The following is an 11,799-nucleotide window of genomic DNA, read 5'->3' as shown; positions in this document are numbered from 1 at the left end:
CTTTAAGCCAAAAAATACTAGATGTGTATAGAAAAATAAATAAAGGGGTAAGTGCTTGTTAACTCTTTATTTTTGCTGCTGGAAACAAAAATTAAAGTTGTGCATATGTTTACTGTAAGCTTTTATATGTTTGTGTGCTTTTGTATGCTCAGCGGTTTCTAGTTAATGAAATATTTGATATTCATCGCAAAACTGAAAGCCAAAAAAGCCGTATGTGGCTTCAGCGCAGCAAACGGCTCTTTACTTTTGGACTTTGTAATATGTACAGCAGTTTATGTCTACATACATATGTACTTAAGAATGGGACCTTGAATTTGCTTAAAGCACAATCAATATCACATCTATGCATATGAACAATAAAATAAAAAGAAAATAACAAGTTTCTAAGTCCATACTTCCTTTATATAAGTAGACCAAAAGAAACGAAAAATGTTTATTTAAATAAAATAATTAAAATTTTTTTTTTTAAGTTAAACGCCTTTATTGAAAACAATACTTACATTAAGTAATAATAAATAATACTAAAAGCTAGAAAATAATTAGGTAGGTGCTAGATACTAGTCATCACACTCTTCATCAATCTAGGGCGTTTATCAGACAAATAAATAAAAGCGTGAGCCGCGTCAAATTTCTACTGATAGTCATAGTTACTTATGACCAACTGAACCTTAATCAACCTCACATTTTTAGAAATTTCAAGGACACTTTTTCTGACAATTTGTTAAAATCTATTTCCTCAATACATAATCCTTCCAAAGACTTTAGTCGACTCGGCGCCACGTATGCTTGTCCTCTTCGAACTCCAAAGTATTTTGATGTCACTTCTACCGGACTGTATGTATATTTGGTCCAAATATGAGCCAAATGGGACCACAAACACGATTTTTTGAAATCAATTCAATTGAGGAGCGATATTCGAAAAATTGGTGGCTGAAATGAGTGATGATGAATAGCTGTACTTTTCCAACATTTTAATTTTATCTCTAAGAGTATCACAAAAACGTATCATCAGTTAGTTCTGTGCAGAAAAATGTGTGCTATTGTTAGGAGACGCAGTATATGTAGTACTGAAACTTTTGAGATTTAGTATCAAACATTTCTTTGTGAGGCTAATTACTTACTTGAAATTCCCATTAAAAATTTATACTTGTATTAAGGCATTTATTAATTAATCATTAAGGACGTTTTATGATATGAATCTCTCATATTGGCATCAAAAAATTAGTGAACCAATAAACTTGCAACAAGAACGCAAAATAAAATCTCTTTGAACTAAAATTACCAATTTGCTGCTAACTGCTCAAAATTTATTTACATTGAAATGTTCCATATTTCCAAAATATTGCAAAATTTATTAGACACACAATTTGCAAACAAGATACACATGTAATTGCTTTCATAAATACAAACATATTTATGGTTGTATATAAATTTATGTTCATATTTATTTCATGCCAATAGGCAGATGTTAGCACTCAACTGAATGCTCTTTAGGTAAAGTATGTAAAACTATGTATATATGTATATGTGCAAGCTAGGGATGTCACAAATAATCTCATATGCGAATGGGTACAACGGAGCGTAACTTTGTTCACCTGAGTGTTTTGTTCGTCCCTTAGGCAAACTTTTTTTCTGAATTGCTATGCTGTAGATTTTGAACTTTATATATCTTTATATGTTATCGACGTTTACACCATTTTGATAAAATATCGATATCCCGCCTAAATCTTGTCGTAAACACGCTGATATTAACCAATAACAAGTGGATTACAAACTGATAAAACGTCACAAATAAATGGAAAATTTTTTCTTTATTCTACTTTTTTCCATGTACTTTATATTATTGTAATTTTTTCTAGGCGAGCTATCAGCCTAGCAGTATCTGTATGGGGTGCCTTATCCGATGAGGTGCTGCTGCTGGAGGGCGATAGCGGCCCCCAGGATGTGTCCATTGCTTTGGACGTTGATCTTGCTGCCAATGTTGACGCCGTGCATGCGTAGTGTGGTGTGTGTGCAGCCGTAGGCACACGATGTTGCGTGTAGGTGGTGTCATTGGAACGTTGCACCTAGCCGGGCGATGCAATAAAGTGTGATGCGGCCTGTCGCAAAGATGGCACAGGACGCTAGAGGTGCATGCTTCCGTGGCATGCCACAGTGCCAAGCAGTTTAGGCAATAGCCATGCGCTAGTGCTACTTGCTGCCGTTGGTTGGTTGCATGCCCCTAAATATTGCGCATAGGCGTAGCGCGTGTGGACGTTAATATAGTTGGCAATGCACGCGATGTGCCGCCACTGGATCGCTAACCGAAGTTGGAGATGCGGCCACTATATCCGCCCTTGGTGTGGCCCGGCGAGACGTTGCTCTCGGTGGGGCTGCTGCCCTGGCAGCGTTAGTGCGAGTATGTGCGCTTGGTGGTGCTTTTGGCCTTGCTAACTATTTTATTTTATATTCTATTTTTATTTTATTCTTTTATTTTATTTTGTTTTATTTTATTTTATTTTATTTTGTTTTATTTTATTTTATTTTATTTGATTGAATTAATCATTTTATTTATTTTTTACTTTAAATTTAATTTAATTAAACTTAATTTTTGTAAATTTTATTATTTTTTTCAATTAAATTTAATTTAATTTTGTATTTTGTCTTATTTTATTTATTTTTAATTTATTTTATTACATTTCATTTTTTTTCTACTTTACTTTATTTTATTTTTTTAATTTAATTTAAAAAAATTTGTTTCATATTATTTCATTTAATTTAATTTTGTTTTTCAATTTTATTCCTTTTTTAATTTAATTTTATATTTTATTTTATTTATATATAATTTATTTTATTTTATTTCCAACGACTTGCCAAAGCTCGTTGTATAGACCCATTTCTGGAACTGCTAAATTCCTTCATCGGCAACGTTTAGCCGCCGCAGCTATAACCATTCAGTCAGTAGGCCGACAAACAACAAAAATTGTTAGTACATCCCAGAGCACGGGGAAAAAGTGCCAATAAATATGACACTATAGCACCATTGCCATGAAACAAGTTCAATTTTCACATCGTTTCTGCAACAGATGTCGCAGCGCTGTGAAAATCAATTGGCAAGAAACAGGTTAGAAGTAGAGATAATGAAGACAAACAAACAACCACTGTGATAGCTGAATGGTATCATAACAGTAATAGGATAAAATAATTTTTGTAAGCCCTGAGCTCGATGCGATTCGAACCTTCGATGTTGCCTTGCTCGTTACTGAAACCCAGGACGTTTGATATGGTAGGCGGAGCACGCTACCACCACACCACGGCGAAACAAATTTTCGTCATACATTGCCAAATTTGGCTTAGAAACAAACGTTTTGGTGTTGTGCCATCATCAGTGACATTTTTCGTTCTGGTCTGTTGTTAAACTACTTTGCTTATTTATCACTTGGTAACAACATAGGATATTTAACTAAGTTATATTGGCTTTGGAATTTCTGTCAGTGAATTAAAATATGTATTGTATAAATTGTTTACAGTCGAAATTATACGTGCATTGAAACCGAGTTTGTGTATTTAGTATTCTTTTTCTTTTAATAAATCTCTGCTAACAATTTGCAACACATAATTAGTGCAACATTTTACCGTTAGTTCTTACTGAGTAACAGAGCAGAATATTATTGTTATTGTTACTTAATGCCGAGCATTGAAAGTAATTAGATATGTCATCAAAAATTTTGCGTGAAAAAATTCATTTGTTAGGCTATTTTTCTCCTTCCTTAGGTGGGTGTAAACTACCTTCTAACAAAGAAGTTATGAAGGTATTATTTTTTAATTTACGAGAAGTAAAATTAAATTTACGTGAGAGTGCGGAATTAGTGGTCGAAGAAGTGAATATTTTTTGGGATAAAGCTCGAATCCCCACTAGAACCAAGCAACACTGCATAACAAAACTTGAAGTTTTATATAATGCACATGGAGGAAAGTAAATAAAAATTCTAGAAATAAATCGGAAACGTAAAGAGAAAGAGAAGAGGCGTGGAGGTCGAAGTTAGATGACTTATTTGATATAGCAAATGCACTGGACCTTAATAAAAATTCAGAGGACAAATTATTTTTGGAGGATCAAAGAAAGAAAGGTGGACCGGGGTTTATATATGGAATCGATTACAAAACAGCAGTAAGTGAAGAAAAAGTGGAAGGACGTCAACAAAATCATTTAAAACGGAAAGAGCAGAGTGATCGTGCAATAGCTGCTTCTAGTAAGAAAAAATTGTATATTATTTTTAATATAGTATAACATATATTTATTTGTACTGTCTTTATTCAGATGAAACAGCTGAACTTTCTTCCTGCAGTTCGGAGAGCGATATCGGCGAAATCGCTGCTAGCTATGAGGTAAGTTGAAGGTTATAAATTATAAGTAAGATGTGAGAATGAAACTATATAAAACGTAGATTAGAAATAATTGAAACACGCAGGGTTACATTACAAAACTATAACCAGAACACTTAATTCATTTTCAACAGGTCTTGGGAGCAGAAGCTGTAATGCCAACGCCAGCCAAAAAAATGAGAGGATTTAAAAATATAATGACTCCAAAACTTGCAGCCGCTTTAGATGTTTGCAAGGTTAGTGATCGAAAAGCCGTGTATTTAGTTATATCTGTCTTGAAGTACAACAATATATATTAAATAAAACGTCTATACATAATGCAAGGGAAAAAATAAGAGCAGAACAGTTCAAAAATATAAAATAATGTTTCAACAAGAACGAACTTGGTGCAATTTGTTTGCACTGGGACGGAAAGCTGTTACCAGCTCTTACTGGAAATAGAAAAGTTAAAAGTGGAACTGGAAGAGAGCAGGCGTCTGCTGTTTGTAAAGCTATATTTGAATGGGGACTTCAATATAATATAAAAGCTTTAGTGTTCGACACAACTGCCGTAAATACGGGCCGTTTTAATAGAACCTGTACGACTATTGAACACAGTCTTCAAAAGCAGCTTCTTTGGCTACCTCGCCATCAGCACATTTTGGAAGTCGTATTAGAAAGTGCCCTTGAAGTTAAGATAAGCAGAACCGAAAGCCCAATGTAAAAATATTTGAGCAATTTAAAAATACATGGGGAAATATTAAGAAAAATAATTATCTGTCTGGAATGGAAGATAATGATGTCAAAAAATATTTAACAGTAGATAAAGATAAAATAATTGCATTTGTGAACGATGCGATCAAAACTAAACAGCCAAAAGATGATTACAGAGAGTTTCTTGAGCTAACACTAATATTTCTTGGCGAGACTCCATTTTTTCGCGATGCAGCTTTTCGCGCCCCTGTGGCTGTCCACCACGCGAGATGGATGGCAAAGGCTATGTACTGCTTAAAAATATTTTTAATTGAATTTAATTTGGCAGTTAAAGATAGGAATTATTTACGTAATATATGTATTTTTATTGTTTCAATATATGTTGAGATGTGATTCTCTGCCCCTTCTGCTGCACATGCACCATAAAAAGATTTCCAGCTTTTGAAAAAACTGGATTCTTTTAAAAAAATTGATGCTGATATATCTCTAGTTACATTACACAAATTTAAAAACCACTTATGGTACTTGAATCCTGAATGTGAAGCTTTAGCATTTTTTGATAACAGTGTTTCTGTTGAGTCAAAAAAAGAGATGGTGAATGCATTGAGTCGTGAGACTTTAGATGAAGACGTAAAACGCGCCTCAATTCAAAATTTAAATGTTATGCATGTTATTGAAGGCGGAATGGATCAGTTCATTTCTTCTGAGACAAACAATTTTTTTCTTCGCTTTAAAATCAATACAGCATTTTTGAAAAATGATCCAAGTGTATGGCCTGCGGATAGTAATTTTAAAACCGCTCTTGAAATTGTTAATGGCATTCACGTGGTAAACGATACAGCTGAACGAGCGCTGAAATTGATGCAAGACTACAACCCAATGCTAAGAAAAGACGAGGAACAAAAACAATATATATTGCAAGTTGTCAAAAACTATCAAAAACAATTTCCTTTTGCACGAAGAAGATTTTATTACAAAACTTTTTATAATTACACCATTTAATAAAATAAATAACCATCAGGCAAAGAATGCGAAGATATGTGAAAATTTCGCTGTTATGTTTTAATTTGGATTGTTCTGGATTAAATATTCAAGTTAAAGAAAACTAATACAGAGCAACATTGTTCGTCTGATTTGTCCCTAGAATATTTGTGAATAAAGTTTTTCTATAAAATAAATATTACTGAAGTTAAGAACAATTAAAGCGAGCCATAGTGAGAAATATAGCATTTTTAGCAAACTTTGAGGGCTCAAGGCACGCCCAATAACTATGCAAACGATCAAAAATTTTTTATAAATATCCTGCAAAAATTTTTGGATTACGTGTTCCATTTTCTTCATGTTGGAGTACTCTAACAATACTCCTTTGTAATGCGTTTGCGGACCACCATCAGCCGATCATTGCTCGTGTTTTAACGACCGTGATCACGACACGATGACGATCGAACAGAGTTGCCAAAAGTAAAACATTGCATACAAATAACTGATAATAAAATTTTACTATGGCAACCCTGATTAAATGCAACCGCGCACTGGTTTTATGTATACATACTATAGTATAGAGAAATATTAGTTTCTTTATTCACGCAAATGCTAAATAACATAAGTATATTCATAGTACAAAATATAAAACTTGTATTGCCCCTCTTCATTTACCTCCATTTTAAATTAAATTCACTCCGATAATTCTTTCCGACACAATTCCTCTTTAGTACTTTGGCATATGATCCTCTGTGGGTGCTCCATGGAGTACTACAGTGAAAGTACTTTGGAAAGTACTCTCACGTATGTACTCTATGGAATACTCACAAACAAAGCGAGAGTGAGATCACCTACTCCTCTCCTAGGACATCGCAATGTTAATTGGAACACATTTTTTTTATGAATACAGATTAGTTTTGGAATACTCCTATACTCCCAAAGCAGTATTCCTTACATTATTTATGGAGTACTCGCGTTTTTTGAAGAGTACTCGCGTTTTTTGAAGGGTAGTTTTTTTCTAATTTGGAACAAATCTAAGGGGTTTGCCAAGTGAAAATACGAAAAAAAATAACGGTCATACTAATGTACATACAACCCGCGCAAGAAGAATTTGAGTGCGAAAGTGAAAGTGAAAGAATTAAAGCAAAGTGGATAAATTTTTGAAATTGCGCTATTGTAGTTGCAGCCGAAAAAGATGCTACATCCATGTCAAGCTCGCTTGGTACCTTTAGAGCCAGTAGTATACAGAGTATTAGAACTTTGTGAGCCATTAAAAATATTTTTTAAATTCGCTGTTAATGTTGACAAAATAGACAGTGCAAAAACCATTCTTGATAACTTGGATGATATTAATAAAATTTATCTCTCCTTCCTGAAGTATATCGTTCAAAATATAAATAAAGTTAATAAAATTTCCAAAGTGAGGGGCTTCAAGTACATAATATGTATTTAGAAATAAAAAGACTTTATTTAAGTATATTGTATAATTTTGTAAAGTCGGAATATATTACATTAGACAACATAAAATTATAGATTATAAAATCATTTCAAATATATTGCAAAATGATCAGATTTATATAGGAGTTTATTCGATAGATAAGCTTATGGCCTCTAATATTTTCGAGCAAGAAAAAGTTAAATTTAAAGAAGATTGTATTATTTTTTATATTGAACTGTGTGATCAAATTCAAAAGCGTTTCGATTTCAAAAATGTTATTCTACAAAACTAAGTTTCGTGGATCCCAAGGAATTTGCTGAAAAAAAAAAATTGATTCTTTATATATGGTCTTGCAACATTTTTCGAACACAACCGATCAGAAAATTGTACATGATATTGATAGCGAGTAATAGGGAATTAAGGTTTTTAGAATTTAAGACATATTTTGAAGACATTTCTAAGGTTCCTCCAGAAGTTTTTTGGAAAACTATTTTTACTATCAAAAGAGCTGACTCAACATACGCTTTTTCTAATTTATGTGCATTTATCAGCGAATATAGAACGGATTTTTTCTATAAGAAATTCAAAAAAAATAAAAATCAGAAATCGTCTGGAAACTGATACATTAAAAGAATATTGCGTGCTCAAGATTATTTAAAATTGCATAAATTTTCCTGACGTAATATTGAACCGCAAATAAATATGCTCAAAAAAATGAACGCGAAAATGTTTAACAAAGAAATTAAAATGATATGAGCTCAAAAGCAAAAACAAAAAAAAAAAAAAAACAATTGCTAAAATGACTGAAAACAAGTACCTTTTGTATGTAATATAAAATTTATCTTTTAAGACGTCTTGTTATTCATAAAATAAAACGAAATTAATTAAAAACGATTTCATATGTTGTATGAGGCAACAAAAAATAACAATCAAAGACAATTTTCAGAAAAGCGCTTTTAAAGTTAATATTGTTGTATGAAATCCGCGGATTTCATTTTGGTTTTCGGCGAATACAATCGTACGTCCCCTGGTAATAAACCAACTTCGTCCTAACTCAACTTTGATTGTTATTGGTTGATGCCATAGATATGACGATTTTTGACGATTTTTTGGGCGGCGTCTGACGACTTGGAAAAAACATATATGGCAACGCTGTACATACGCACAATAAATACAAGTTAAATGAGAACAACAAACTGGTACCAAAAATTACACTGAAGATGACACAATGCCGAAACCGGTTAGCCGCCAGACCAAATTTGACGAGGGATGACGAAAAATCGAAATAGTACACATCAATTATCCACGCTGTCGGAAAATCAACAAAGAAAAATGAATCATTCAGCCCCCAACGGCTCAGGGGGGCTCAGAATATACCCGCGCAGGTATGCCTGTCGTAAGGGGCGACTAAAATGGCAAAATAATTCAAGAGGTTGTGTAGCGCAACCCTTTCAAGCTAGCACAATTTATAGCTTCTTCAACTCAATTGTCAACCTCACCTACCTGTGGCGAATCCTGTTTCGTAGCAGCCGAAGCATTGGCGACCCCAAATTTCTCATGGATCTAGAGGGTGGGAAGGCGGTACGACCTAGAAGGTTTCGTTAGGTCATACTAAATCGTTCCTGAGATGGTCGGGTTAGTACCTTAATGGTGCTTGTTAACGTACCAGATCTATATCTGGCAAATGACCATCAACATCGATAACACTCCCCAAAACTTAAGGGTCGTTTCCTTATCGATACAACAACAATCTGTCAGAGAAAAGCTGGTAGCACTGTCGGAGAATGTTCTGATATGATTCTGCGGTGCCACGTCTTGTAAATGCGAAAATTCTCATACAGCGGATTGTAAAAAATTCCTTATCATTCCGAAGGCCTTACATGGAATTTAAGTTGCATGTATTTTACCACTTTAACAGCGACACCATACGGAAACTTGCAAGTACTTTCATATTTTTGCATGCAAATTCAGAGGAGGGAGCGGGATTTGTCCTTAGCTAACATTTTCGGTTAATAGATCCACACATTTGAGATATATTTCCTTTTTTAACCGGTTTGCCTTGTTTACATAAATACGTAACCTTTATTTGCTCAGCAATGCCATAAAGAGGATCTACCGTAAATTTGTGATAATATGAGTAGCAAACGCGAATGGGGCACCCACAAAAGTTAACCAAAGTTAGTAATTGCATGTACTCTCTTACAATATTTTTATACTCAGATGAGCAAAGCTCACAGAGTATATTAATTTTGTTCGCAAACCGGTACCCCGTAACGGCATAAACTAATCGAGATAGATATATATCAAAAGGATCTGGGCGAAAAAAGAAATTCATTTAGCCATGTCCGTCCGTCTGTCCGTAAACACGATAATTTGAGTAAATTTTGAGGTATCTTAATGAAATTTGGTATGTATGTTCCTGGGCACTCATCTCAGATCGCTATTTAAAATGAACGATATCGGACTATAACCACGCCCACTTTTTCGATATCGAAAATTTCGAAAAACCGAAAAAGTGCGATAATTGATTACCAAAGACGGATAAAGCGATAAAACTTGGTAGGTGGGTTGAACTTATGACGAAGAATATAAAATTAGTAAAATTTTGGATAATGGGCGTGACACCGCCCACTTTTAAAAGAAGGTAATTTAAAAGTTTTGCAAGCTGTAATTTGGCAGCTGAGTATGTATTGTTCGGTTACACCCGAACTTAACCTTCCTACCTTGTTAGTTATAAAACTGAATAACATGACCCAATCTACATATTTGCCCACATGTAGATGAATGGGGTTTATTTATTTATATGCATGCCAATGCAGTCTTTGGTGCATTTGGTTATAAACTTTAAATTAAATTATGAGTTCATTAAATTTTGTTGATTTTCATTTTTCCGTTGGATATACGTAAATGAATATTTTGATTTCTCGTTGAATGATAATCCGTGATTTGCAGATTTGTAAGCTGCTGAAGAACATGTGCTGCCAGAGCACAATGGAATTTCATACAATACACTTGTAGAGGTATGCAGAAGAATGTGTTGGTACATACATACATACATATGTACATGTAAAAGCTATAAAAATTTCCTTTCAAGTATGGTTCCAAAGACATTTTTGGTTTGTTTAGTAGGCAATTCTAAAGGTAATTTTATTTGAATTTTCAATGTCCTACTCTACTCATAATTCTATTGAAATAGAAGTTATCCTTCAACAAAATATGGAACTTTCATGCAAAGGTATTGTGAAAGTCTTTGAAGCCTCTCTTAATGCAAACAAAGGAAAAAATTTTGCATTCATAAAGTCTTTCCTTGGTTCATATTTGAAATATTTGAAAATAAATCTCATTTTGCACTATAAAAGAGCGGCCAATTCTTTTACATCTTAGACAGGAAAGTATTTCGATATTAAATTTTCAAAGGCAAGGAGGGCATGTACACCTATAAGAAGGTGGAAGGAACCTAATAATATCTCAAATATCAACCTTTGTCATACTTACTGTTAACTGCTTAATTAAATAGAGAAATGTGTTTGGTTGTTAAAGCGGACAAAGCAAAAAAAGAAGAAATTTTGCCAGCCATTTAACTGTTTGCAACCTTATAGTTGAAATAGTGAAGGATTCGATTATCGCAAACAAAAAATTTACATACTTAATTAGAACTCTCACTGGGTACTATAAGGGACACTGTGGTCTACGATATCACCTAAGTAAGTTAAACCTATCCGATACCCAGATTGGTCTGGAGGTTGAAACGCCGGTTTTGCATTTTCTGCGAATGTGTCGCTCTGGCTAGGCAAAGACTCTCCCTTAATCCCTATGTGTAATGAAGTAAAAAGCCTGAAGAGGTACTTAAATATATCAAAAGCATCCAGATACAAAATTAGACTGAAAGGTAATGAACAATAGATCTGCACAAAGGACGCAGTGCTTCCAGGCATAGAAATAATAATAATAATAAATACTTATATAGCGCTTAAACATTTTAACAGTTATTGCCTTTCAACAAAGCGCACCAGCCACTTCTAACTGCCGCCTATTGGCAACACCAAAGGAATTTAAAGCGTTTTCCACCTCCCCTTTCCAGCAGAGTGGAAGCCGTCCTCTTTGTTTGCTACCGTCAGCGGGTTCCGATAAGAATACTTTCATACCAGGAGCATCATCTTTCATTCGCATAACATGACCTAGCCAACGTTGCCGATGCATTTTGAAACGCCTTACTATGTTCATTACTGCGTAAAGCTGGCACATTTCATCACTAAATCTTCTTCGGTACTCGCCTTTGCCAACGCGTATAGGTTCGTAAATCATTCGAACACTTCCAGAGC

The 11,799-nt window shown here is 34.1% G+C and overlaps 1 long non-coding RNA gene across 1 annotated transcript; it reads left to right on the top strand.

Annotated features, from left to right (window-relative positions):
- The first annotated feature begins 3,794 nt into the window (after positions 1–3,794).
- LOC137235690 (uncharacterized) lies at positions 3,795–4,622 on the top strand. The gene is made up of 3 exons (XR_010948027.1): positions 3,795–4,232; positions 4,301–4,368; positions 4,500–4,622. It is a non-coding gene; the product is annotated as an uncharacterized lncRNA (long non-coding RNA).
- Positions 4,623–11,799: the final 7,177 nt, after the last annotated feature.

The sequence above is a fragment of the Eurosta solidaginis genome, unplaced genomic scaffold (assembly GCF_040869045.1).
Source record: "Eurosta solidaginis isolate ZX-2024a unplaced genomic scaffold, ASM4086904v1 ctg00000428.1, whole genome shotgun sequence".
Lineage (NCBI taxonomy): Eukaryota > Metazoa > Arthropoda > Insecta > Diptera > Tephritidae > Eurosta > Eurosta solidaginis.
Note: the sequence above shows the minus strand (reverse complement) of the source record. Positions and strands in the feature narration are given on the sequence as shown.